Here is a 25,522-nt window from a genome sequence, read left to right on the forward strand (position 1 = left end):
GTTGGAATGAAATTATATGGCTTTAGTAGAAATGTTATAAGGAATTAAGTATAAATAAGTATTATAGTATTAATGGGAAATAAGGTTAAAATATGTTAAGATAATTATATGACAGAAAATAGAGAAAGATGGAAAGGAATTGCTGAAACAATTAATAGAAGTGGAATACAAAAAGGGAGGTGAGAGGAGGTCGATGAAACAAGGGAATGAAAGATAGGGTATTGAAATGGTATGATGTGTGATTCCAAATTGTTTTTGTTCTGTCTTGTTTAGTTTAATGTGTTAATGTTGTGTTGTGTATTGTTTATATATTGTATTGTATTGTTTTTTCTTTCCTTTGCTTTTTCTTTTTTCTTTCCTTTTTTCTTTTTTGTAAGGTTTAAAAGTAATAAATATTATTTTTTTAAAAATGAAATATTAAATGGGATTTAAATGCAGATGATAGATAGACAGAGTGCTTTTTCCTGGGGGGACACAGGAGTACACATATCCCTAAACATTTTGTGAATCTAAGTTTGGCCTCATTGAGGGGCAGTATCTCAAGATGAGTAGGAAAATGAAAGTACCCCTAAACATTTATTTTTTTTAGAAAAAAAGCACTGGAAAGAAAGAAAGAAAGAAAGAAAACAGTTGCCTGAATTTTTAATAGTATTTCAAAAATAAGATTCCATGGCAATGAATATAAGGAGCAGGATAACTCATGCATGACATGCATGTTGACTATGGTGTCTCAATAGGCACCCCTGCCTCACTTTTCAAACACAATTCAAATAATTCTGCAAAGGATAATGTTTTGCAAAAACAAATAATGCTTTTTGTTCACCGCTGATTAATGACAACCAGCCATCACGTCTTACATAGGGTAAGCGTTTGGGGCTTCAAAGACACAAAGACCACTGATTTACTTGTCCCCTGATGCCTCTAGCTTTAATTGTAACCCAATTAAATTCAGAGGCGCGCGCGCACACACACACACACGTTTACAATAATTAAGTTTTAGGCTGCAGTCTTAAGGATAACTATAAAGTCCCACTGAAACCAGAGGGATTTACTTCTGAGTAAACATGCGCAGGACTGCATGGTTAAAAGTGTGTGAGAAATAAAAGAATTCCCCTCCTCTGAGCTCATGCACCCATTAATCTCTGCTCATGAGGTGGATTTATTTGAAGTTACTTCAAAAACTCCTGTGGGTAGGCTATTCAATTATATATAAAGTATTTGCATTATTAACAATGCCTGTCTCTACCTATATAGAGCTATACAGATAAAAATATATTAAACTTATTTATTACAAAGATTCCCCACCCTTCTATACGTCTTGATATTCAAGGTGGTAAACATTATCATCTCTTTAGATAATCAAACAAAACAAATGATAAAACAAGTATATGAAAGAAAACATGAGATATAAATGGAGATTCTGGAAGCGTTTCAATCATATCCCCAAATAAGGCTTCTCTACCTAAGAGGTGGGTGGTGCTGTGGGTTAAACCACAGAGCCTAGGGCTTGCCGGTCAGAAGGTTGGTGGTTTGAATCCCCATGACGGGGTGAGCTCCCGTTGCTCAGTCCCTGCTCCTGCCAACCTAGCAGTTCGAAAGCACATCAAAGTGCAAGTAGATAAATAGGTACCGCTCTGGTGGGAAGGTAAACGGCGTTTCCATGCGCTGCTCTGGTTTGCCAGAAGCGGCTTAGTCATGCTGGCCACATGACCCGGAAGCTGTATGCTGGCTCCCTCGGCCAATAAAGCGAGATGAGCGCCGCAACCCCAGAGTCGGCCAAGACTGGACCTAATGGTCAGGGGTCCCTTTACTTTTACCTTTACCGAAGAGGCAAGGCAAGGTGACAGCCTCTACAGGGGCAGCAGAACCTAATGTAGATCTTTATACCCACCTGGTTCCTGACATAGATCTTTAATCACCCCTTCTTCCTGGCAGGGAAGCGAGGTGGCATTCTGTGGTTTGCCTCGGGTGTGAAAATGTTTTGGACCAGTCCTGTCCCCAACAGCAATCAAAATGCAGCATCCCTTACAAAGCGTGTTCTCCTTCATAGAGAGCACAGGTTGCGGTGGGGTTAACCAGACACACACACCCCACTTTTGCTGGGCAAGTTGGTTTGGTTGGCCCACAGTGTGACTGGACTCCTCGGGTTGCTGGGGAGAGTTTGATGTTGCCAATTTTGATTGACAGCCTTGGTTGAATATATTTCCTGCGTGCAGCGTTGAGCTTCCTCTTTTCGCTACGTGCATCGGATCACCCACCCACCCTCCCTAATTTTAGGGCATTTGTCACGTTTGACCTTGCTATGCCTGTCATGGGGTGGTCTGCTTTTGGGGCAGGGGCCTAGTAGGAATTTTGTCCATTTGGCTGATTGGCTGGTGCCATTTGGTTTTTGCCTACTGCATAGCAAATCGTCACAACTTGTAAGGTTGCGGTTAGGCATTGGTTAAAAAATTGGTTGGTGGAGGGGTAAGGATTGGCTGTGCCTGCCCCTCCAATGCTGCTGCTGCAAGGGAATTCTGTTAAAGGAATCCAGGGGCTCACCATGCTTTTGTATGCACCTCTGTAAAGGGGGAAAGGGCCACACAAGAGCCCCTGGGAGCATTTGGGGAGAGGTGAGGGTCTGGTACCCAGCTCCATTTACTCCCCATAAAATGTTTCCCCTTACTGACTTCGCAGGCTTGCGGATGTCAGTTCTGTCCCTGGGCGGGGGACAGATAGTCGTAACCAATGCCTAAGCAACCACTCACATTGTTTGTATTGTAATAAAGTTGTGGCCAAAAATTATGCCAAAAGCCGTAAACAAAATTATGATGTGAAGTGTGAATTTATTTAGGGGTGGCTTGGGGACCTCGACACGCAAAATATAGAGATAGTGGGTGGAGCAGCCGTACTAGCTTAGCAGTAAAGTTACTGTTTTCCATGCCAAATTAAATCTCTGCCTGTGTTGCTGCCTATCAGATTATGCAGTGCTGAGCTGTATGGCAGTTTACTGTGCTTCTAAACAATTCGGCCAGCTTGGGAGTGGAGAGTGCATTTGCAGCTGAGGTGTAGCGATTGAGAAAGCCTTGTCTTATGTGCTGAATCTCATATTGCAAGAGGAAACTGGGCCTCCAGAGCTGAAAGGTGCATGCAAGTAATAGCTCAGTTGGTCAAGCATTGGACTTTGAATCTATGGGGCATGGGTTTGAGTCCCATGTTGGATGAAAGATTCCTTCATGGCAGGGGGTTGGCGCGCACAAGCACACACACAAAAGCTATTTAGAATTTTAAAGGTAAGAACCTGAATTTTGAATTAGGCTTCAAAATGAATCAATAACCAGTTTAAATAATATGGAAGTTCTAAGCTCCACCTGCCCGTATGATTAACATATGTCTGATCAAAGGCAGAACAGTTTTATCTCAAAATTTGTAAAAAAAAAACCAAAAACATCTATATTGAAAAGCTGCATTGTCTTAAAAGCATCTGTAAACTCAACTTAAGCTAACCTTTTGGAATAATGACCACTCATTATGGCTAATTGTTACCATAAATACTATATAAGAAAGACCTTGGGCTTTGATGAGCCTTATTTAAATTATACATGTCTTTCTTCCTACAGCTCTTTTGCATGGCTGGGTGGTTAATCAGACCATTGAACTAACAAAATGTATGACTCAGCATGGGAGCAGCATCAACAGGAACTTCTGATTTATTTATTTTTTTAAAAGACTATTTAAAAAATGTTTTTAATGTTTGATGTTTTATTAAGTTTTTATATGTGCTGGAAGCCACCCAAAGTGGCTGGGGCAACCCAGCCAGATGGGTAGGGATAAAAATAATGTTGTTGTTATTATGATTATTATTATTAACCATAATTGGCATGCATTTATGGTTTATACCTATACCCCCCAAAGTACAAAACTGCAGCTTTTAGCAAGGAGCCCATAAAGGGAGAAGAAAGAAATAGGGTACTCTTTAACAGCCATCATCATGGATGGCTCCAAAGTTACCAAGCATATCTTGCCATTACATTTGTTCATTGAAAATCTTTTCAAATTTCAGGCTGGAAATTTAAAAAAAAATGATGTAAATTAAGCACATTTTGTGCATTTTGTAAAGCACAACTCATGTTTATAACCCAGTGTTCCCTTGGTTAGGACTTAGAAAATGCTTGGGGAGGTAAGAATTATGTCAGCTACAACTAATGATATGACCAAACCCTAGCTTGTGCCATGCAAATGTATACCAGGTCCTCCTCCTTAAATGAATATACTTTTTTTTGTGAAACTGCCTTTTACTGATTAAACCACTGGTCCTTCTCTAGTCCATCACTCCCTCTATTTGCATCCAAAGCTAAGTTAAAAATAAGGAGGAAAATATACACAAGCTTGTTCAGATACTCAAGAACTCCTTCACAGCCACTTGACTGCTTCCTTTGCATGAGTGGCTGAACAAGCCAGAAATCAGTACTTAACCATAGCTTCCCAGTGTTCCCGTTTGCATGTCATGATTAACCATAATTAATGGTTTACACTGAATGCGGAGATTGCTCCTGCTTCGTTCTTCCCTTCATGCACAAGCATGAAACCACAATCCCTGGCTCAGAGTTATATCTCCAAGTTGGAATTCCTGCTTAGCTTCACTCAAGCAAACCATGTTTGGTAAACCTTGGCTTCACATCATGGTTCATTTTAGAGCAAAACAAACAGGGGTTGTGGCCTGTTGCTCCTGCTCCTGCTTGGGAGAGAGCCATCCACAGATTCTTGGAATCTGCAAATGCAGCCATTATGTGTGAGCCCAGGAACTATAGTTATAGACTGAAAACAACCTAGGATAGTGGGTCATCTCTAAGCCATGGCTTCATACCCTCACTTGCTTCGAAGCCATTGACCATGGTTTCTGGGTTCCCAGAAGATGGGACCCTAGGATCTCAGCTTATTAGCCACTAACATATTGGAGGCACATAGCAGCTACAAAGGCCCTGTGTGCCATTGCACACTGCTTGTGCATATAGTCCACCTAGTGTTCCATGCAAACACAACCAGTGTCTAATTCAGGAGTATTTCTCCAAGGTCTTAGGGCAGGGTGTTCCCCGGCCCTGCTCCCCAAGAGGTTGAACCTGGGATCTTCTGCATGCTGAGCATGCAGTTGCGACTGAGCTATGGCCCTTTTTCGTGCAATGAATGCATGCAGCTTGAGAAACGGTTCAGAAAGAGTTCATTTGTGTGAAAATATAACCGCATAGCACTGTCAAGGTCAATGAGATAGTGGACAATCATATGTATAGCAAGGAGCCAGAAGCAGTAGTTAAAAATGTCTGTGACCTTTAACTAAAGAGTCCTGGTTTCTACAAGATTCCACAATGCCAGGGAAGAGAATGTAACTTAGAACCTTCTCCTCCACCCCTCTAAATCATCTCTCTCTAAATTGTATGTGTTTATTTATTGCCTTTGCAAAGAAAAAGAAAAGAAACCTGTGCAAAGTTCAGAGTATAAAAAGAATAATAGAATCTTAGAATTGGAAGGGACCCCAAGGGTCCTCTAGTCCAACCCCCTGCAGTGCAGGAATCTCAGCTAAAGCATCCATGATAGATGGCCATCCAACCTCTGCTTACAAACCTCCAAGGAAGGAGAGTCCATCACCTCTCTTGGGAGTCTGTTCCACTGCCAAACAGCTCTATCAGAAAGTTTTTCCGAATGTTTAGTCAGAATCTCCTTTCTTGCAACTGGTTCAAGTCCTACCCTCCAGAACAGGAGAAAACAAGTGTGCTCCCTCTTCCATGTGACAGCCCTTAAGATATTTGAAAATGGCTATCAATCTCCTCTCAGTCTCCTCTTTTCCAGGCTAAACACACCCAGCTCCTTCAAGTCCTCCTTTAAGCATTTATGTACTGCCTTTACCAAAGAAACCTAGGAGACTTGTACATTGCTCTCAAAAGATGCATAGCCCTTGAAACCTAGCTAGAGGAGAAGGAACAGTTAAAATGTCCAGAGAGTATGAATTCGTCAGTGTGCAGTCACAAATTCCTGAAGATCCAGTTCACATCACTGACCAATGTGGCCACATAGTTTGCTGTGGATCTTTAGGGACCAGACAGAAATTGGCAGGTTGGTTGAGTGAACCCCATTCATCATGATCACAAGTTGGGAGTCAATAACTCATAGGAAACTTCCTTGCATAAGTTTGGATCATTAGTGCATTTGGCTTAGTATTGTCTGCATTGATTTGCAGCAATCCTCCAAACATCTGGCGGAGGTTTTTTTCCTCAGTCCTGCCAGGAGATGCATAGGATAGAATCTGGGACTTTCTTTGAGCAGAACATGAGTCCCTCCCTACTCTTTAGGAACATAGGATGGCATTATATTAAGTGAGAGCTTCCTCCATCCAGCTTAAGTCCATAAATATATGTCCTGATAGCCAAATATGAAATGAAATAACAGAAAGTACACAACTTTGTTGAAAGTGAACCATTATAACTCCATTTCATAGAATCATAGAATCATAGAGTTGGAAGAGACCACAAGGGCCATCGAGTCCAACCCCCTGCCAAGCAGGAAACACCATCAGAGCACTCCTGACATATGGTTGTCAAGCCTCTGCTTAAAGACCTCCAAAGAAGGAGACTCCACCACACTCCTTGGCAGCAAATTCCACTGTCGAACAGCTCTTACTGTCAGCTGTTCGATGGCCCTTGTGGTCTCTTCGAACTCTATGATTCTATGATTTCAACCAAACCATTTCAATAGTACTACATTACTTCAAAATAGGGACGCGGGTGGCACTGTGGGTTAAACCACAGAGCCTAGGACTTACCGATCAGAAGGTCAGCGGTTTGAATCCCCGCGACAGGGTGAGCTCCCATTGCTTGGTCCCTGCTCCTGCCCACCTAGCAGTTCGAAAGCATGTCAAAGTGCAAGTAGATAAATAGGTACCGCTCCGGCGGGAAGGTAAATGGAGTTTCCATGCGCTGCACTGGTTCACCAGAAGAAGCTTAGTCATGCTGGCCACATGACCCGGAAGCTGTGCGCCGGCTCCCTCGGCCAATAAAGCGAGATGAGTGCTGCAACCCCAGAGTAGGCCACAACTGGACCTAATGGTCAGGGGTCCCTTTACCTTTTACTTCAAAATCACATATAGATCCTGACCTTTCAGTGATGCCAAAGAAGAGGTTTATTGTGAGGGAGGTGTAAACAGCCCTGTTTCGGGAAGTTTTTAATGTTTGAAGTTTTATTCTGTTTTTAGTGTTTTGTTGGGAGCTGCACAGCGTGGCTGGGGAAACCCAGTCAGATGGGTGTGGTATAAATATCATCATCATCATCATCTCAATGCCCAAAAAGCATTCTTCTTGTCTGGCCCTGAAATGTTTCCCGTACACTAATCCTCAAGTAACTTCTGGCATGGGGCAGGACTCAACATAAAAAGATTATCCGATTCATCTCAACAGAGCAGAGCAAAATTTATAGAGATGATGGTGTGATTAATTACAATTATTCATTTATAGCAAGCTGATTGTTAAACCAACAAGAAAGCCATATGAATTATAACGAGATAAATGAAACAACAACATTAAACCACCCATGAAGTGTGAAGCAAAACAAAAAAATATTGGCCAGCATGTGAACAGCATTTCAATTTGTTAAATGTATGGCAGGAAAATATATCTATAATCGTTTGCAGTTCCTAGCAACTGTCATTCAGAGGTGCATTGCCCCACAGCAATGCAGGTACAGCGCAGCTATCATGGCAAAAGATTAGATGGCCCTGCAGCTGAGGATTCAGGATAAAAAGTCATATTGGGCACAGAAAATCAAACAGTGAAAATAAAGCAGAGAAATAGAACAATCCTGGGCAGCCTTTGGAAAACTCAGCTTTATAATGAAAACTAAAAATGTTTCATTAGACTTGAAAGCTAAAGTGGTCAATACGTGTACATTACCTGTGATGCATTATGGAGCAGAAAACAAGATCACGATGCAGAGAAACACGACAGAGTACCACCATATGCCATGGGACATGCAATGTTAGGAATAACATTAAAGGATAGAAAAACAAATAATTGGATATGACAGAAATCGAAAGTTACGGATACAGTGGGAAAGGCCATGAAAAGTTAAAATGGACATATGAAGACAGGGGCATAGCATGGGGGTGCTGGGGGGGCATGGCACTGGGCGCGGACCAGGCACCCCCCAGCACAGCCTGGCCCGGTGCTCCTCTTTGTCCGTCAAGGGCCATTTTGGCAAAGTTGGGCTCCCCTCTGCACGGGTGGGCAGGCAAGCTCATTGTGGCCCTGTTTTGCTCTAGTGGGGGTGAGGTCGCTTTGGCAGCATTGATGGTGAGGGCTGGGCTCTCACACACCCCACCCAGCACATGCCCACCTGTCCTGGGCACTTGCAACCAACGCTACGCTGCTGTATGAAGAACATGTGACAAGAGACAGTTCAGACCAATGGAATAAAGCAGTGTCAGTATGGAGACCCTAAAATTGCAAAAGACTAAGGGGGTGGAGACCTATGTGATAGGTGGATGATCTAAAACTGACAGCAAGGCTTATGTGGATGCAGGAAGCAAGCAACAGAGAATGGACAATTGGACATGGGACTTCAAACAACATTTGGAAGTTAGCCTATTGTCTACTCCTGCTTTAACACGTGATATTTTTAAAAATATTGTATTTGATTTCTACTTGCAGTGTTTTTGATGTTTAAGGGGGTATTCTATTTGCTGCTAATTATGCTGCATTAAATGTGATGGTGGGGTTTTGCACTTGATTTTCATTTGCGTGTCGAGGTTCCCAGGGCCACCCCAATAACTCACACATCACACCAATATTTTTGTTTAAGGTTTTTGGCATAATTTTGGCCACAACTTTATGTGAGTGGTTGCTTAGGCATTGGTTGCGACTAGCTGCCCCTACCGTGGGGGACAGTCTGACATTCCGTACGCCTGCGAAAGTCAGAAAAGGGGAATATACTTGGGGCTAGCGACGGAGCAGGGAACCTGCCCTCAGCCCACCCCAAATGCAGCCAGGAGCTCTTGCAGTGGCCCGAGCCCCCTTGACAGGGTGGACAAGCAATAGTTAGCCCCCGATTCCTTTAATGGAATCCCTTGCAGCAGCAGCATTAGAGGGGCAGGCACAGCCAATCCATGCCCCTCAACCAACCAAACCATAAACCAGTGCCTAACCGTAACCTTACAAGTTGTGACGATTTGCTACGCAGTAGGCAAAAACCAAATGGCCCCAGCCAATCAGCCAGATGGACAAAATTCCTACCGGGCCCCTGCCCCAAAGCAGACAACCCCATGACAGGCATAGCAAGGTCAAGCGAACAACCCTATTCTAGGGAGGGAGGGACGGGCAATCCGATGCACGGGGCGAAAAGAGGAAGCCCTAGCCTCGTGCAAGAAGTTTTAGCATTTCTGGCTGTCAATCAACAAATGGCAACATTAACTTCTTCCCAACGACAAGGGAAGCCCCAATCGCATCAATGGCCAACGGTCAATCAGCCCGCCCCACAACTTTGGAGTGTCCTGGCGGCCCCCACTGCAACACGTGCTCTCCATGAAGGAGAACACGCTTTGTCATGTTCTGATATTTTACAATGTTCTATTTGTTGTGTTTTAAGACATGTTATAAGCTGCTTACAGGGTACCCCCCCAAAAAAAGTGTAAAATGGAATAGAATTGAACTAAGCTAACTAAATAAAGATGAATGGATGATTAAAAGCATTTACAAACAGCTAAAAATCCCAAAGTGTTACACCGCTGTACAGTAAAAGGCATACACTGAAATAAAGCAGCATAAAATACAAGCCATATGTCACACCACAGTGCCATCCTGGTACAGGTACATTACCTAAATAGGGTTGCCAACTTCTGACGTGAAATGAGAATTCTTGCACCAGGGTGGAGCTCACAAAATGTTCTCTGCATGCCCTTACAAGTGTATGGTTCATTGCATGTTCTTCCCATCTTTGGGAACATTATTTTTTTAAAAAGAAGAAGAAGCAAACACACAAGCCTACTTGCCTTGCATGAAGGCCCAGAAGACATTCAACAAAGCTTTCCTATTTCCTTCCTGCCTGCAAGTGGAAAGCTAGGAAGGTTATCGGGTTCCTGGCAGTGTTTTGAGAACGCCAAAATAATCTGAACACCCTGGTGCGTAACGAAGAACAATTTGTTGTTACAAAGTGTCTGGAAAATCGATGGCAAAAGTGAAGAGTGATACAATCAGCTAATTAAAGCACTTAACCACATTCCAACTTGTCTTTGGACAAATCTTACATGTCCCTGAGATGGTGAAGATATTGCCATTGACAACTACCTGGTAGCAATATGTATAAATCATAGTGCCGCAAAACTGCCTGAACCCAATACCGACGGCATCAAGCATTATGCTCTGATAACATACTACAGCTGCTGGGGAAAAAAATGCATTAAGTCATGGTGCCTGGCAAACCACTGTATGTAAATTGTGACTCTGGAAGTTGAGCAGAGCTTTTCTAATAGCTTGAATGGAGCCTCATGGTGATGAAACAAGCTTGAAATCTGCCATTCTCAAGGAGCTTACTCCCAGGGCTTACAGTGCTTGCGCATGCGCACACACAGTTAAAGAAAAGCAGACTGACTTCAAAGAATGCACATGTGTCTTTTCAGCTTCAGAAGAAGCAAGAATTGTCTCCTCGTGTGGTAAGGAAGCCTGCCCTATGTAGTCATAAATAAACTCCAGCCACACTCCATTATTGTGGAACATCATTCCCAGCGTTTTACATGTGAAATTGGAAAACAGTAATGAAACAGGTACTTTATTTATGTTATCTCCTTGCATTACATTAAGACTTGGCAGTAAAAATAAAAATAAAAAGATTTGCACAGAGATCAGTATATCTGAATGACACCCATGTTTTGAATGTTTATTTTGCAAGGGCTTTGCACCTTTCTCTCTGCTTAATTGCAGAAAGTGGAATTTGGTTAGATATTCGCTATTCAAACAGAGCTGGGCAGCAAGCCACCCCCAGAATCACTAAGACAAAACTAGATGGCCTTCTTAACAGTTAGCAACATCTGCATGGGAAAAAAATATGTGGACTAAAGCATCAATTTTGGTAGTGGCTCTGGGGCCTCTTGTCTTTGCTAACAACTTTAAAAAGGTAAAGGACCCCTGACAGTTAAGTCCAGTCGCAAACAACTCGGGGGTTGCAACGCTCATCTTGCTTTAATGGCCGAGGGAGCCAACGTTTGTCCTCAGACAGTTTTTCCAGCTCATATGCCAGCATGACTAAGCCACTTCTGGTGAAACCAGAGCAGCGCACGGAAACACCGTTTACCTTTCTGCCAGAGCGGTACCTATTTATCTACTTGCACTTTGACGTGCTTTCGAACTGCTGGGTTGGCAGGAGCTGGGGCCGAGCAACGGGAGCTCACCCCGTCACAGGGATTCGAACCTCTGACCTTCTGATCGGCAAGCCCTAGGCTCAGTGGTTTAGACCACAGCGCCACCCGCACCCCCTAACGACATTACATCTGGCAAAAGGCTGCTAAGCCACATAGCACAACAAGGTTTTTGACAACTGGCCACTTTATGGAGGGGCTAACGGGTTGTTGGCCAAAGAATTCTTAACCACCACCTCCTCCTTCTCTGAGTTGTTAAGGTTAGGACAAGGTGGCACCTTTGTTGTCTGTTGTTCCCTATTAAGTAAATATAATGGGTTTATTTAAAGGGTTATGCACAGTTCCCTGGCAGGTCTGAAGCAGGGTTTATTCGAATCAACAGAATGTAGCTCAGTGCCAGAGCACCTGCTTGGTGTTCAGAAAGACCCACATTCAATTCCTAGCATCTCCCGGTAGGGCTGTCTGAAACCTAGGAGAGCTACTTTCAGGCACCATAGACCCATGGCTCTCAAAGGTTGTGGCATGCCACATTGGTTGGCAGGAGAGGATTGCAAGTGTGGCAGGAAGATTCAGGGACAAACAAAGAAACATTTCAGTGTAATATGGTATCACATCAAAATGTTATTTTATTTGCATAATATGGATAGATACCTTTTCAAAATCAAGCACTGCTAGAAGTTGTTTCTTTTTTTGCTTTCCAATGTACTTCTTATCAATAGGAAATGCAGAGTGGCATGAGCAAATTTTTATTCTGAAAATGTGAGCCGGGGGTGGGGGTGGGGAGCCTGAGAACCAATGCTGTAGGCAGTGCGGAGCTATTTGGACCATTGGTGTGACTTGTTATAAGGCAGCTTTCTAAGGGAAGAAAAATAAGTGGGGAATGGGGGTTGCTTTTAAAGGGACATTGTACATACAAAAATAGAAAGCTATGTTATACAGTATCAGGTCACTGGTGTAGTACCACAAGTAAAATCTCCCCCAAATAAGATCTCTAGCAATTTTGCAGGTTTGTACAGGGGCAGCTGGTCCTTCAGGCAACATTATTGTTGTTCAGAGCTTTGTATGTTAATAACAAGATCTTGAGCATTGCTGGGTAGCTAATTGGCTGCCAACACAGTTCTCTTAGCACAGATGAAAAAGGTGGCACTCCAGGTTCACCACTGAATAACCTGGCTGAAGTATTCTGCACCAGCTTTCAAGGTGCAGGGAAGACCCACAGAGTGCTTTACTGAAGACTAATTGCAAGGTTACAAATGCATAATTCACAGTGGTCAAGCTATTCCTGTCCAGGAAGAAATCACAGTTGGTGTACCAACTTAGATTGATAATTGGCATTCCTCACCATTGAGGTTAATGAGCATCCAGTGATGAAGGCAGATCTAGGACTACTCCCAAACTACCTATCTGTTCTTTCAGAGGAAGTGCTCCAGAACTGAAAAACTCCCCAACTTCTGGTCCTGAGAACTGCTTACACATGAAGTCTTACCAGGATTCATTCTCAGTTTATTGGTTCTCATCCAGTCACCACTGCATCCAGGTACCAGCTCAGAAAAGTTGCAGCGTCTCCTGAATGAGATCTAACAGAGAAACAGAGTTGGGTATCATCAGCATACTGATGACACCATGCCCCAAATCTCATAATGACCATTGTCACCAGCTTTATTTATTTTATATTGGGTACAAAATAATGCCCTGCTACATCCCACAGCACAACTGCCAGGGGACAAACCAATAATTGCCCATCACTATTTTCTGAGTCAGCCCCTTAAGTAGAGGTGAAGCCACTGAAAACAGTGCCACCAACTCAAGAGGATACCATGGTCAACAGTACTGAAAGTCACTGAGATGTAAAGCAAGAGCAACAGCATTGCACTCCCCATGTCCCTCTCCTGAAGAGTCATCTATCATGAGGACCAAGGACAATTCCGTCTAAAAACTGGTCCTGAACCATTGTGCTCACTCACTCACAAACTTTTTGCCTCTGGCTAAACCCAGTTTCTGCCTCTGCCCACCACTGGCATGCAGCCTCCAAAAGGTTGAACTTGTCCATAGAAGAATACAGCTCTCAGAATGACAGGGGTTCCCTACTCCTGCCTTGAGGAATTGGACACATGGTAAAAATACAAACAAAACAAAACAAAACAGATGGGGGAACCTAGCAAGAACACAGAGAAAGAGCTGTGAAGGAGATAAATGCAAACACAAGGTGTAGTCAGGTAACCAAAGAAGAAAGTACGGTATGTCTGCCCTCCATAGGTGTGCTATTTTGTCCGCAAAGTGATGGCACCAACTTGAGCTCTACTGAGAATTCTAGAAAATGCACTAAATATTTTTGACCCAATTAGCTAAAGAACCACCTTCACTCATATGATCCTGTTTATTAATTGCAATCAATTACATCCCTGAAGTACTGTACAAAGTTAAGTTGGCAAGCTTATACCACAGGCTTGAATTCAAAGATTCCCATTGCATATATATTTGCCTATCCCATAGCATAAATCCCTTGGGCAGTTCACAAAGCAAAATCAAATCAATGTCAAGACACACACACACACATCAGAAAAATATAATATAAGCAAATAAGAACTATAACAGATTAATTAAAAAACAAAGCACAATTTAAAATTCAATTTCATAGAATCATAGATGTGTAGAGTTGGAAGGGACGCTGAGGGTCATCTCGTCCAACCCCCTGTCTTGCACAATTTCAACCATTTGGTTTTCCAAATTTCAGCAGCACCCTGTGCAAGGCCAAAATTTGGTGCTCCCCATCCCACCTCTTGCCTTCTGTTCTGCACTTACTACTACATCATAGTTGCAAAGCCCTGCAGCACCCCCCTCGGTGAGGTACCCACTGTGGGGGAACCAGTCATGCTGCCTCTGATAATGCAGTTGAGGATGGGCTGGTTGAATTTGTGCAAGTCATATGCTAAGGAAAGCAGAGAGCTTAAAGGCTATTTTCATGGGGTCCACTTGGGTTAACCAGCACAAATGCAAGGCCTCCCTCAGTGTACTGGCTCTGGGATGCTCTCGTGAGATCTTGCAGGGCAATCCAGGTGAGACCTCTCATGAGCATCCCTAGCCTTCCAAGAGCCAGCATGCTGTGTGGACGAGGCAAAGAGTTTAAAAGCTCTTTTTGCGCTGGGTAACACCAAGCGAGAACTTTTAAGCTCTCCACCTTGCTTGCTGGCCAAGGCTGGCTCAGCACACTGGCTGGGCAGTGTTAAAGATGTTCTGTTTATTCCCCTCAACAGCTAGCCATGGGGCAGCTCCAAAAGTTTCAGTATACTATACACGATTTTTGTGTATACTGTATGTGGAACTCTTGGAACAAAACCCCTGCCGAAGAAGAGAGATTACTGTATCAAAACAATCGCTTGTAATAATAATAGCCTTGTGGTTTTTGCAAAATTAAGTGCCTCATTATTCAGTTAGTAGAGAACTCCTAAATTAAGATGTCCGGCAATCTTCCAGTATTAACAAATGTGACTTGTTCAATACAAACATCAATCAGCAGACAGCAGCCATAAATTACTATTTTTGGCAACTCTCTTTGCCCATTGACTCCCTGTCATTAAATCAATATAGAAAACAGGAAATATCAACCACAGTCTCTAAACTGCTGTCCGCTGCAAAAGAGAAGATCAGATTTACTGTTTTAAAAAAAATGCTGACTCATGCAAGTCGTCGTGGTAACTGAAGAGTTAATAACACGTGTTGCATCTGCTGAGAGGCACATAGTAAAAATGTAAACTTGGAAGCCTTGCCCCTGACTTCAAGAGTAAGAGAAGCAAAATAAGATCAGATAACTTACCAGAGGGAGGTAAATCAGACTTCCTCTTTTATTACTTTCTGAGAGTGCACTGCTATTTCAAATTCTAGGAAGAGGACAGCTTATCAGCTGTCAAATCTATGCTCCAGGCTAAGAATCTTAAATTGTTTTCAGTTCCTAGCAGAAAGAGGAGGCGGTGTATATTTTACATGTACAATTCCTTTGAAAAAACAGTTGTTCCTCTGCAGGGAGAACATCCAAGACTTCACACCCTAGCAGTGGCGTAGCGTGGGTTGTCAGCACCCGGGGCAAGGCAAGTAATTTGTGTCCCCTAACCCGTGGATTTGCGCCCCCTAACCCGTGGATTTGCGCACCCTAACCCTAACCCCCAGATGTTACACCCGGTGCGGCCGGCCCCCCTGCACCCCCCACGCTACGCCACTGCACCCTAGTGCAGTTTTATGTGCTGTGTGCTTCCCTTTGCCCATTTTTTAAAGGACCTGATGTGCACTAGAAGAGGAGTAACACATTCACCTCTGGTCTGACAGAAGCATCTCACACACAGGCAAAACAAGCCCAAACAATTAACATGCACCCCCACCTTTACTTTCTGCAGATATTTACAGCCTTGTTATGGGGGTCAGAAGAATGCATCAGTACATGGTGGACTACGATGGAGGGGGTGAGGGGGTGTATTAAACACCTCCCTTATGCAAATGGAAATAACAAGTCTGTGCAGCTGGTTCATGATCAGAAATAAGTGGACGACAGCCATCTCTGGGCAAACTGCACACGAGTTGCAGAGGGCAGGAAGAACCAGCCATTAAATGAGTCTAACATGCAGGGTTTTCTTTAAAACAAAAAAGAACAAATTGCATCAGCTGTGTATGTGTGTGATTTATGGTTGAGGTCCTGTAGAAACCCCTTTCTTGAAGATGGAATTTGCTTTAAGGGAAGGGGGGGTGCTGATGGGACTACAAAAACTGGGGTGGCAACTGCAAATTACATTTTTTTATTTACTCCCACCCGGTCTACAGAACTGGCTTCCAGGATATGCATGCCTGGTTCCGGATCCTTTGGGTTTTAGACACCAATGCAAAACAATTTCATTTGCCTTTAATGAACGGTGATTTCTGCATTTTTATTACCGCCAGTGCTATTTTATGGACTGTATTTTCACAACATTCTTTCCTGTGTTTTTAATTGCAATCTATGTGTGGTTTTAATGTTGGAAGGTAACTTGAACAGCTTAAAACTGATAGGAAGGATAGAAATGCGTGAAATGAATGAATGAGCACTCAAGTGATCGCTTACGGTGAATAAGCCTTCTTCTTCAGCAAATGAAAGCAATGAAGCTTATCTAAACCAGAACAGAGTTGGTTCCAGGCCACTGATGTGCTACAATGACACATGTGGGCATGCAAATGAGAAAAGGGGGTTGTAGATTTTCATGATTAGTAATTTATGTATACACATTGACAAGGATATAGGCTGCGTACACATTATCATTAACTTTGGCTCCAGTGTGCTGCTACTGCTGGTGACTACGCATGATGTTAGCTACAATCCATATGCAATTTCTTGAGAAACACTCTTGTTTGCTTTGCTTTCCCTCAAACCAGCTTAATGTAAGCTGTGGTTAGGCTGGGGTGTGTACATTTGAGACAGCCTTTGCACATGTGCAGATAGCAGCTTCTATGAAAAGGAGTTCAGGAGGGCTGCAAGCATGGGAAAACCAAAGAAGTAATGTGCGTCTGTTGAAGACTTCCCTGCCCTAAAAATGTGTCTTGAAACACAGTGGGAGGAAACAACCCCACTGCATTTTAATGTGTACAATAGCCTTACTATTCAGATCCTTAAGACACACATGCATATATATACACATGCACACACAATGATTGGCCACAGCACTAAATTAAAATAGAACACTAGAGCCACTTGAATCCAAGTCCAGTCCCATACGGAACTGGAAATGAGTGGCAAAGGTGGTGGTGAGCAGGGGGGCAGCCAACCAATAAGACAGAGTAATAGATCAGTGGTATGAAAAGGTTCGCTTGCATACAGAAAGTTCTATATTTAACCCCAGGCATCTCAGAGATTGTCAACCTTTTTGAGTCCACGGCCCCCTTGACCAACTGCATTCTTTCTACGGCACCCCTTTGGGGTTCAGGAGCCCAGCTAAGTCACCCCTTGCCTGCAGAGCTGGTAACCCCTTACCCCCTTTTGAGCACCCTCCCTTGTGGAGTATTCCCTCAGCCTTCTCTCCTCTCTCCTCTCCTTGGGAGTCCTCTGGGCAGTCGCTGCTGCCATCCCTGGTCTCTAAGCTGGCCCCAGCCCAGCCCCAAAGAGAGGTGTCTCCTCACACTGCCCCATAGGGGCTTGGGAAGCACCCCCTGGTCAGCCCCAGAGGCACCATTCACTTGTAGCAAGGGCTGCTGCAACAAACAACTGTGCAAGTCTTTGGGAGGCAGAGATGCAAGACTGCATCAGAGGAGGGAGGGAAGGAAAGAGGGACAGAGGCCAGTGTTGCCCGCGGCACCCCTGACCATCATTCAAGGCATCCACTGGGTTAGCACATGATGGGGAAGATCTCTTTCTGAAACCCAGCAGAGCAGACACAGTCTGATCAGATAAAAGGTCACTCTCCATGTTCTTAGAAGTACAAAATTATGCACATCTAAGAAGAAGTAAGTCCCAGTGATTCAGATTGTAATCTTGGCTCCAGACGCTTACTTAAACATGATCAGAATTCATTTGGCATTAGATTTGGGGTTGTGCTTAACTAAATTAGAGTAGACCCCTTGAAACTGATATGCCCATGTAAATTATGTTCATTAGTTTCAGTGGGTTTTACTCTTGACTAGACTACAACCCACTGAGTGTAAAAAACATAGGGGAGGAAACACAGCTATAGCAATAGAACAGAGGCAAATGTTCTCTAGTTCCATGTCCCTAACAGCATCCTGAACATATCAACCATTGTAAGAGAGCTGATGGGTTTAGGATACGGTTCAGGACATTATTAGTCACTGAAGTAAACAAGAAAACTTTGTTAAATTCAATGAACTTTCATTTCCTCCTTAAAGTGCTTTTGCAAAGAGCAATACTTGTAACAGCATGCTTCTGTCTCAGAGGCTGGCAGTACAGCTGTGATACAGAATGGTAAGTCTTCTCCAGCATCGATGGTACAAGCCTGGATGTTACTGGCAAACTGAAATCCATTGGGGCAGATCCTGCTGGCGTTTACACCACCATAAATACATACGAAGGACAGTAAATTAAGAGCAATGCATATGGGGAGAAGATATTTGGTTCAATAACACTTCAATATTTGCCGGCAGTTGTCAGGTGAAAAGGGGGGGGGGGGGCTTAAAGTAGAAAGCTACCACTGAAAACTGTAGATTGTTATTACTATGCAGTAGGGGAAGGAAAAAAATCACTGTGCAACTTCCGACTAGAACCAAGATGCCCAAATGCTCCTGCATGGAAAGGCCTCCAAGGCAGAAAACTGGCTAGTTAAAGAGAAAGCTAAAATAGTGTTGCATACCACCGCAATCTCCAAGTGGTGCAATATTCCAGGTTTAAAAGGTAAAGGGACCCCTGACCATTAGGTCCAGTTGTGACTGACTCTGGGGCTGCGGCGCTCATCTTGCTTTATTGGCCAAGAGAGCCGGCGTACAGCTTCTGGGTCATGTGGCCAGCATGACTAAGCTGCTTCTGGCGAACCAGAACAGCACACGGAAACACCATTTACCTTCCCGCCAGAGCGGTATCTATTTATCTACTTGCACTTTGACATGCTTTCGAACTGCTAGGTGGGCAGGAGCAGGGACTGAGCAACGGGAGCTCACCCCGTCGCGGGGATTTGAACCGCTGACCTTCTGATTGGCAAGTCCTAGGCTCTGTGGTTTAACCCACAGCGCCACCTGCGTCCCCTATTCCAGGTTTAGGATGAGTATAATAACAATCTTGTAAGTTTATAAGTTTTCCCTCTCCCTTTTCTTCTTCTTTCGCCTTATAATTCTTTTTTTATTTTTAATAAAGAATATAAATAAAGAATATAAAAGACACCGGAGTGGTCATCAGGCCTACTTGCTATGACAACTCCTGGAGGCCGAGGTCCTTTCATCCTACCCCGCTCCCCAAAAGAAAACGCCCATAGTCGATAGGCATGGCTATTCAAATGGTGTGAATGCCACATCTTGTGATCAATTATGTGGGGTGGGGCTTACCTGCCCCCCTCCAGTATTTTATTTGTGTTGACATCCCTGCCCCCAACTCCACCCAAAAGGCTTTCTGATTCAAGCTGTCTTCACCAAAATAAAAATAAAAATAAAAATGGCTGCAATCTTAGTCCCACTTATCTGGGTGTAAGACCCATTGAATTCAATAGGTTTCACATCTGAGTAGATATGGTTAGGATTGCATACAAAACTGCCGTAATGTACTTTAAATGGAGTGGTCTGGATCAGGAAGGGTAACATTCATTGACTGATTGATTGTTTCCTCTAGGAACCCATTCCATAGTGGGCAGAGTCAGAGCTAATGATGGGTGGAGTGAGAAGGAACTCTGCTTTAGTTTTCTCTATGACTAACTGAGAATCTCAATCCTACAAAGTTCTACTCAGAGGTAAGCCCCACTGGGGTTGAAGCAGTTACTCTCAAATATGTATATTGCTTTTCAAGTGAAAGTAGTAACTCACACATGTATGGTAGAAGCCTATGCACTTTTTTTCTCAGACAGCTGGTGAATAAAACATATACAAACCACACAAGCAATAATTTAATCAAAAACCGTCTATTTCCATGATGCGAAAAACTGCCCCTTCCAACCGATCTAAAACTGCACAGAAAGAGTGAGGGAAAGCTTTTAAAAGTCCAGGAAAATAAGGATGCAAACGGGAAGGAAGCTGCCCTGATGGGATGTAGGAATAGGAAAAGATCACGGCTAAGTAGCAGAACATCTACTATTCCTGCAAAAGGTACAAAGTTCAGTCCCTGGCATCTTCAGGTATAGCTGGGAATGCCTCCTGCCTAAAACCCTGGAGAGCCAATCAGTGTACAGTGCACAAAGACGAATGTTCTTTTTTCCATTTTTTTTAATTTGCATTTTCCAAAACAGGAACAAAGAGCATCTTTAAGCCCCCTCCTCTCCCCCTGTCCCACTTACATCTTCGTACCAAATACAGTATGTATACATATACATACCGTATGACTTCCCTTCCACACTTTTCCTGGTTCCTTTGCTTTTCTGCTACTCCATGTAATCCACACCTTTTTAATCATCCAATTTGTTATCTGTTAAAAATATATATTTCAACTCTGCTGGATTTACTCGAGAGCTGCTAAGCTGTGTATTTGTCTATACTAGTTCTTGAAATAGGCAATAAACATTATCTATTCCCCCTTGTATTTGTTATCTTCATTTTCTCTTATCCTGTTCATCAGACCAGACAGTTCAGCATACTAGAGCATTTTACACTGCCATTCTTCCTTAGTGTGTACTAGACTTGTTCTCCACCTTTGTGCCAATAAGGTTTTAGCTGTGGCAATGGCGTATAGTAATAAACTCTTTCGTTGTTTTTTTTTGGGGGGGGAGACATCCATTGTTACCACCCCCAAGAGGAAAATCTTAGGTGTCTTTGGGGAAAGTTTTTTTAAAAAATATATTTTTCAGTTCATTATATATAGTTCTCCAATATTCCTTAATTACTTTACAGGACGACCAAATGTGGCAAAAGGATCCCTCATTTTCTTCACACTTCTAACATAATACCTTTTTTTTTTTACTTTTTAAAGACATTTTCGCCAATCTGGTGGGTGTTAAATACCATCTGTATTTAACTTGGTATATGACAAGCCTTCTATGATCCTAAGAAGACAACATAAAATGACATCAGGGATGCATGCAGCCTTTGGGTGACAAAGTTGCCCACCTGAGCTTTTTTATATTTATTTTTTATATCCCGCTTTTTTCTCTCCAAGGAGCCCAATGTGGCGCACATGATTCACCTCCTCATTTGATTCCCACAACAGCCCTGGGAGGTAAGTTAGGCTGGGAGGTATTGACTAGTCCAAAGTCCCCTTCTGAACTTGAAGCACTAATCCAACACTCTGACCACTACCCCACACAGGCCACAGCCTCTGATGAACATAATAGATCAAATCCTGATAGCTATGGGTCTCTGGGACCATCCTGCACCAGTGTCCAAGCATCTGAACATGCCAACGCCTTCATTTTCTGCCAATAAATCACTTATGAGCCTTTGAAATGCACAGGAAGGGGCGGAGGAAGGGGTGGGTGGTGAGTGCGGGTCACCCCAGGTGGGGTGACAAAATGCCGGGTAGCACTTGCGGGGCCTGCAGCGTGCCCGAGCCACGCATCTCTCCTGCCCAAACGGTCCACTTGCTGCCGCCCTCCCAGCTGTAGGGCGGCTGAGTGGGAGGAGGCAGGCAGACTCCAGAGGCCCCGTGGTTTGCCCTGCCCCTATGGGTGGCTCACCCCGCCCCTATGGGCAGCTCACCCCAGGCACCCGAGCGGGTTCCTCCGCCGCTGTGCACAGGTTGAGAATATAAGGAAACAAGGATGTTCATAGCTCATGGGCTGTATAGTCAGAGGGGTTGTTTTTTTTTACACCACACACATCTTTTCATGTTCTCCCTTAGAGTCACACTGCTTTTCTATCTAGTCAAGCAAGAGGCATTATTACATTTCACTGATACACTCCAGACCAGGCTTCCTCAACCTCAGCCCTCCAGATGTTTTTGGCTTACAACTCCCATGATCCCTAGCTAGCAGGACCAGTGGTCAGGGGTGATGGGAATTGTAGTCTCAAAACATCTGGAGGGGCGAGGTTGAGGAAGCCTGCTCCAGTCAGTCAAAATGACTTGAGAGTGCAGGGCGGGGCTAGTTGAGAGAGGGATGTGGCCTGACATGACAAGGGCATGACCTTGTAAAAGGGGGTGGCCTGGAGCAAATCTCAAGGGCCAAATAGAGTGACTTTGGGGGGCTGAATTTGGGGCCTCAGATTTCCCCACACCTATTATACTGTACAAGTGCTTTTCCTCCCCCCCCCCCATAAGATGGTACACTGTTTGCATCAAACTTGTCCATACCAATTTTGATATTGGATCTTAAAAGCTGCTTAGTAGTCCAAAACTAGAGCTGTAACATTTGTAAGTAAATTACGCTGGGTTCAATGGGCTTTACTTTTGAGGAACACAGCATGCCTTTACTTTGAGCATAGATGTGCACTATTAGGCCATTAAATGGTTTAACATTAATCAGTGTTTTTTTTTTCTTAAAAAAAATATAACTTGATTTACTAAAAATATGTTAACGCTGATTAACAGCAGACTTTTTTTGAAAAAAAAGTGTTACAAGGGCTTACAAAAAACTATGTATTGCAAAACACTCTATGCACAGTTTTTGTATTAAAATATCTATTTTTTAAAAAAATCTGCTATTAGATACCACATTATTCTGCTTCATACAGGAGCTAATCCCTCTTTTTAAGTAAATCATTTTACTTACTTTCTTTGCAGCGGTATTGATTTCCTTGCATGTGCATTTTTGCAGATTCGTCTGCCTTTAATTAATTGGTGAATCAATTAAAATTCATACAACCAATCAGCTAAGATATATTTCATCAGGTGGTGGACCTATCCAAAGCCCCAGGTATTAGCAGAAAAGAATCCCATAAATTACGGTAGGCAACTACAGGTGAATTAGCAGTATGGGTTTTTGTTGTTGTTTTTAAGAAACAGAATGACCCCTGACATTTCAGAGTCTGAACAAATGGAACATTTTGTCTCACTAATTAGATCAACACTGCTTTTACTGGGCAAGGTAAAATAATCTCCCTGTAATAAATCTCTTCCCTCTTAGCATATTCCTACTGCACCCTTTTTAAGGATGTCTGAGGATAATGATGTCTGTTTTCAAGTGCACCTTGCTAAAAAGGTTTGCTAATACCAACCCCATCCCCCTAAAATCTCTCCTGAAACAGGAGGATGCTTGTTCAATTGTTTAAAGTTGTAGTTTTCAGTCCACTTGTTCTTGACTATTCCCACTAAAGCTCATGGCACTATTCCCAAGTATGTTTTGAAGATCACAGCCCAACTAATTATCATGTCATCTCAACTGCCCCTCTCCTCCTCCTCCTCCTCCTCCTCCTCCAATTCATTGTAGGGCTGCTTCTCTAAATCTACTTACGGTGGATCTAAGGTAGACTGGTAAAACGGGATATCTGTTGGCTCAGATCTGACATTTGGGATTGTGTAATTTTACAAAGGCCAGGCATTCTGTAAGATGGTTATGACACTGCCTGAGTCACCTGGGCACGGCTTAGCTGTACATTTCTAATACAAACCATTCACAAGAGCAATCAATTTACAGTTTTTGTCGGCTGATAAGCAGTTTTCCACAATTCCCTGTTTATAAGCAGTCTGCAAAGTCAGACAGGGAGTAACTTTTTGACCTCGCATCAAACATCTATATATTAGAATATGACTTAGTTTCCCCCCTTTGCTGTTGGACCATTCTAATAGACTTCTGCAATGAAATACTGAGAAAGCTGGCAACATCCATCACAACCACATTCATCTGTACCTAAGATAAATCATTCTCTTTTACAGCAAACTGGGCACACTATGGAACAGCCTTCTTCCTTATATGATACCTTATATGATACCTTTGAAACTCAATCTATGCATAGTATTTCGAATTAATTATGCTATTTGTTCACCAAAATCTACTCAGACACAGGCAAGCCTTGATGACTTTAAATTAAAGATGCTTCTCCATTTGTTTCCATGGTTCTGATTTGATTCAAAGTTATAATATACAACTAGCAAGACCATTTCAATCTGCCCTGGTCTAGCTAAAGATTCCCTGGATGTCAAAACCTGTCACATTCCACTGGTTTAAGAAAGAAAGAAAGAAAGAAAGAAAGAAAGAAAGAAAATTACTTTTCAGGCTGAAACACATTGCTGCGAGTTTTAAAAAGGTCCTACCAACAGGACTTTAGCGCGATTTGGGAGATCAGGAAACGAGGACGGACCGGGAATCTTCCAACACATCCATTTCCTTCACCTTGCAGGCATCTTCATTAAAGGGAAAGGCAGTTGCAAAACAAAGCAATTGCCTTGCAACCAAGGGAAGCAAATAAACCCCGACAACCCCCAGAACCCAAAACTTTTATGCCGCACAGAGTAAGTTGCCACCCACATCGGGTACCTAGACTGCCTGCACATGCCAGGCAAATATGCAAAACAAACATACCGCGCTGTGGTGGGGGGGTGGGGGAGAACCCCGGTTTGAAAGAAAGTCGAACTGCCCCCAGTGCAAGAACTTACCCAGCTTCTCTTCTAAGAAGATGCCCGACCAACAGCAGCGAGGGTCCTCAGTTCTGGTGCCAGCCTCCAGGAGAAGGAACCACATATCATCTTTTCGATTCTCGCCTTCCCAAGCAGAATAACAACAACAGCCGTAATAAAAACGAAAACTGTTTAAGGGAGGGCGGAGGGAAACGTCTCCAGAAAGTGGTAACGAGGGCACTTGAAGGGGCGCCCAAAAAAATTAGAAATAAAAACAAGAAGACGGGGTTGGTCCAAGTAAGAGGTGGAGAAAGATAGACAGGAGCTTTGGCTTACTTGGGGAAAACTCACATTTGCAGCACGCAATCTGCCCTGACTGGTTGTGTAACTCCCCAACACACTTACACACACACATACATGCACGGCTTGCTGGGGTTAGCCCGTCCTCCCTTGGCATCATCGCCCGGGCTGCGGGCGCGCTCCCGCCGCTCCTCCTGGGTCAGTAGGACCCGGGAGCGCGTGCGCGCGCCTCTAGCTCGCGGAGAAGTCCAGTCAGTTTAGTCAGCCAGCCACATCTTTTGAAGGGAGGGCCGAGGCGGAGGACGGGACTGGAGGAAAGGAAGGAAGAGAGCGCGCGCTTTGCCAAGAGCTGTGTCAAAAGCGAGAAGCGCTGAGTAGGGCGGCGGCGGCGCGCTTCGGGGAAGCGAACCTCTGCTGTGCTGTGGGACGCGCATAACACGAAGTGCTCCCTTACTTTAGAGGAGGGGAGATTTAGGTAGATAGGCTGAGAGACCTACTCGTGCACGTGAAGGAGAGGAGGAGCGCATCCTCAGGCACCGGCAGAAGGAACTCGCTGGGCATGAGGGGGAAATGTTCCCACGGAGCGCGCCTTAATGAGAATCGCTGACAGAAGAGAGCCGGACCACCACCCCACCACCCCGTCCAGATATTGGATAGTAATGGAAGCCGGGTTGCTATGTGGGGGGGGGGGTGGAGGCGGGGAAGGGTTCAACTGAAGCCATCCCAGTCATGCCCAGCCAGGCGGAGGTGGCTAGAGAGTG

The 25,522-nt window shown here is 43.8% G+C and overlaps 1 protein-coding gene across 2 annotated transcripts in view; it reads right to left on the bottom strand.

The window, feature by feature from the left end:
* The window catches only part of PASD1 (PAS domain containing repressor 1), a 93,930-nt gene extending 68,918 nt beyond the window's left edge, over positions 1–25,012 (bottom strand). For both annotated transcript variants that reach the window (XM_053374065.1, XM_053374066.1), the window contains exon 1: positions 24,501–25,012. The gene's annotated coding sequence lies outside the window, so the exon portion shown is untranslated. The remainder of the gene's footprint in view (positions 1–24,500) is intronic.
* Between the last annotated feature and the right edge of the window lie 510 nt (positions 25,013–25,522).

Source organism: Podarcis raffonei, chromosome Z (genome assembly GCF_027172205.1).
Source record: "Podarcis raffonei isolate rPodRaf1 chromosome Z, rPodRaf1.pri, whole genome shotgun sequence".
NCBI lineage: Eukaryota > Metazoa > Chordata > Lepidosauria > Squamata > Lacertidae > Podarcis > Podarcis raffonei.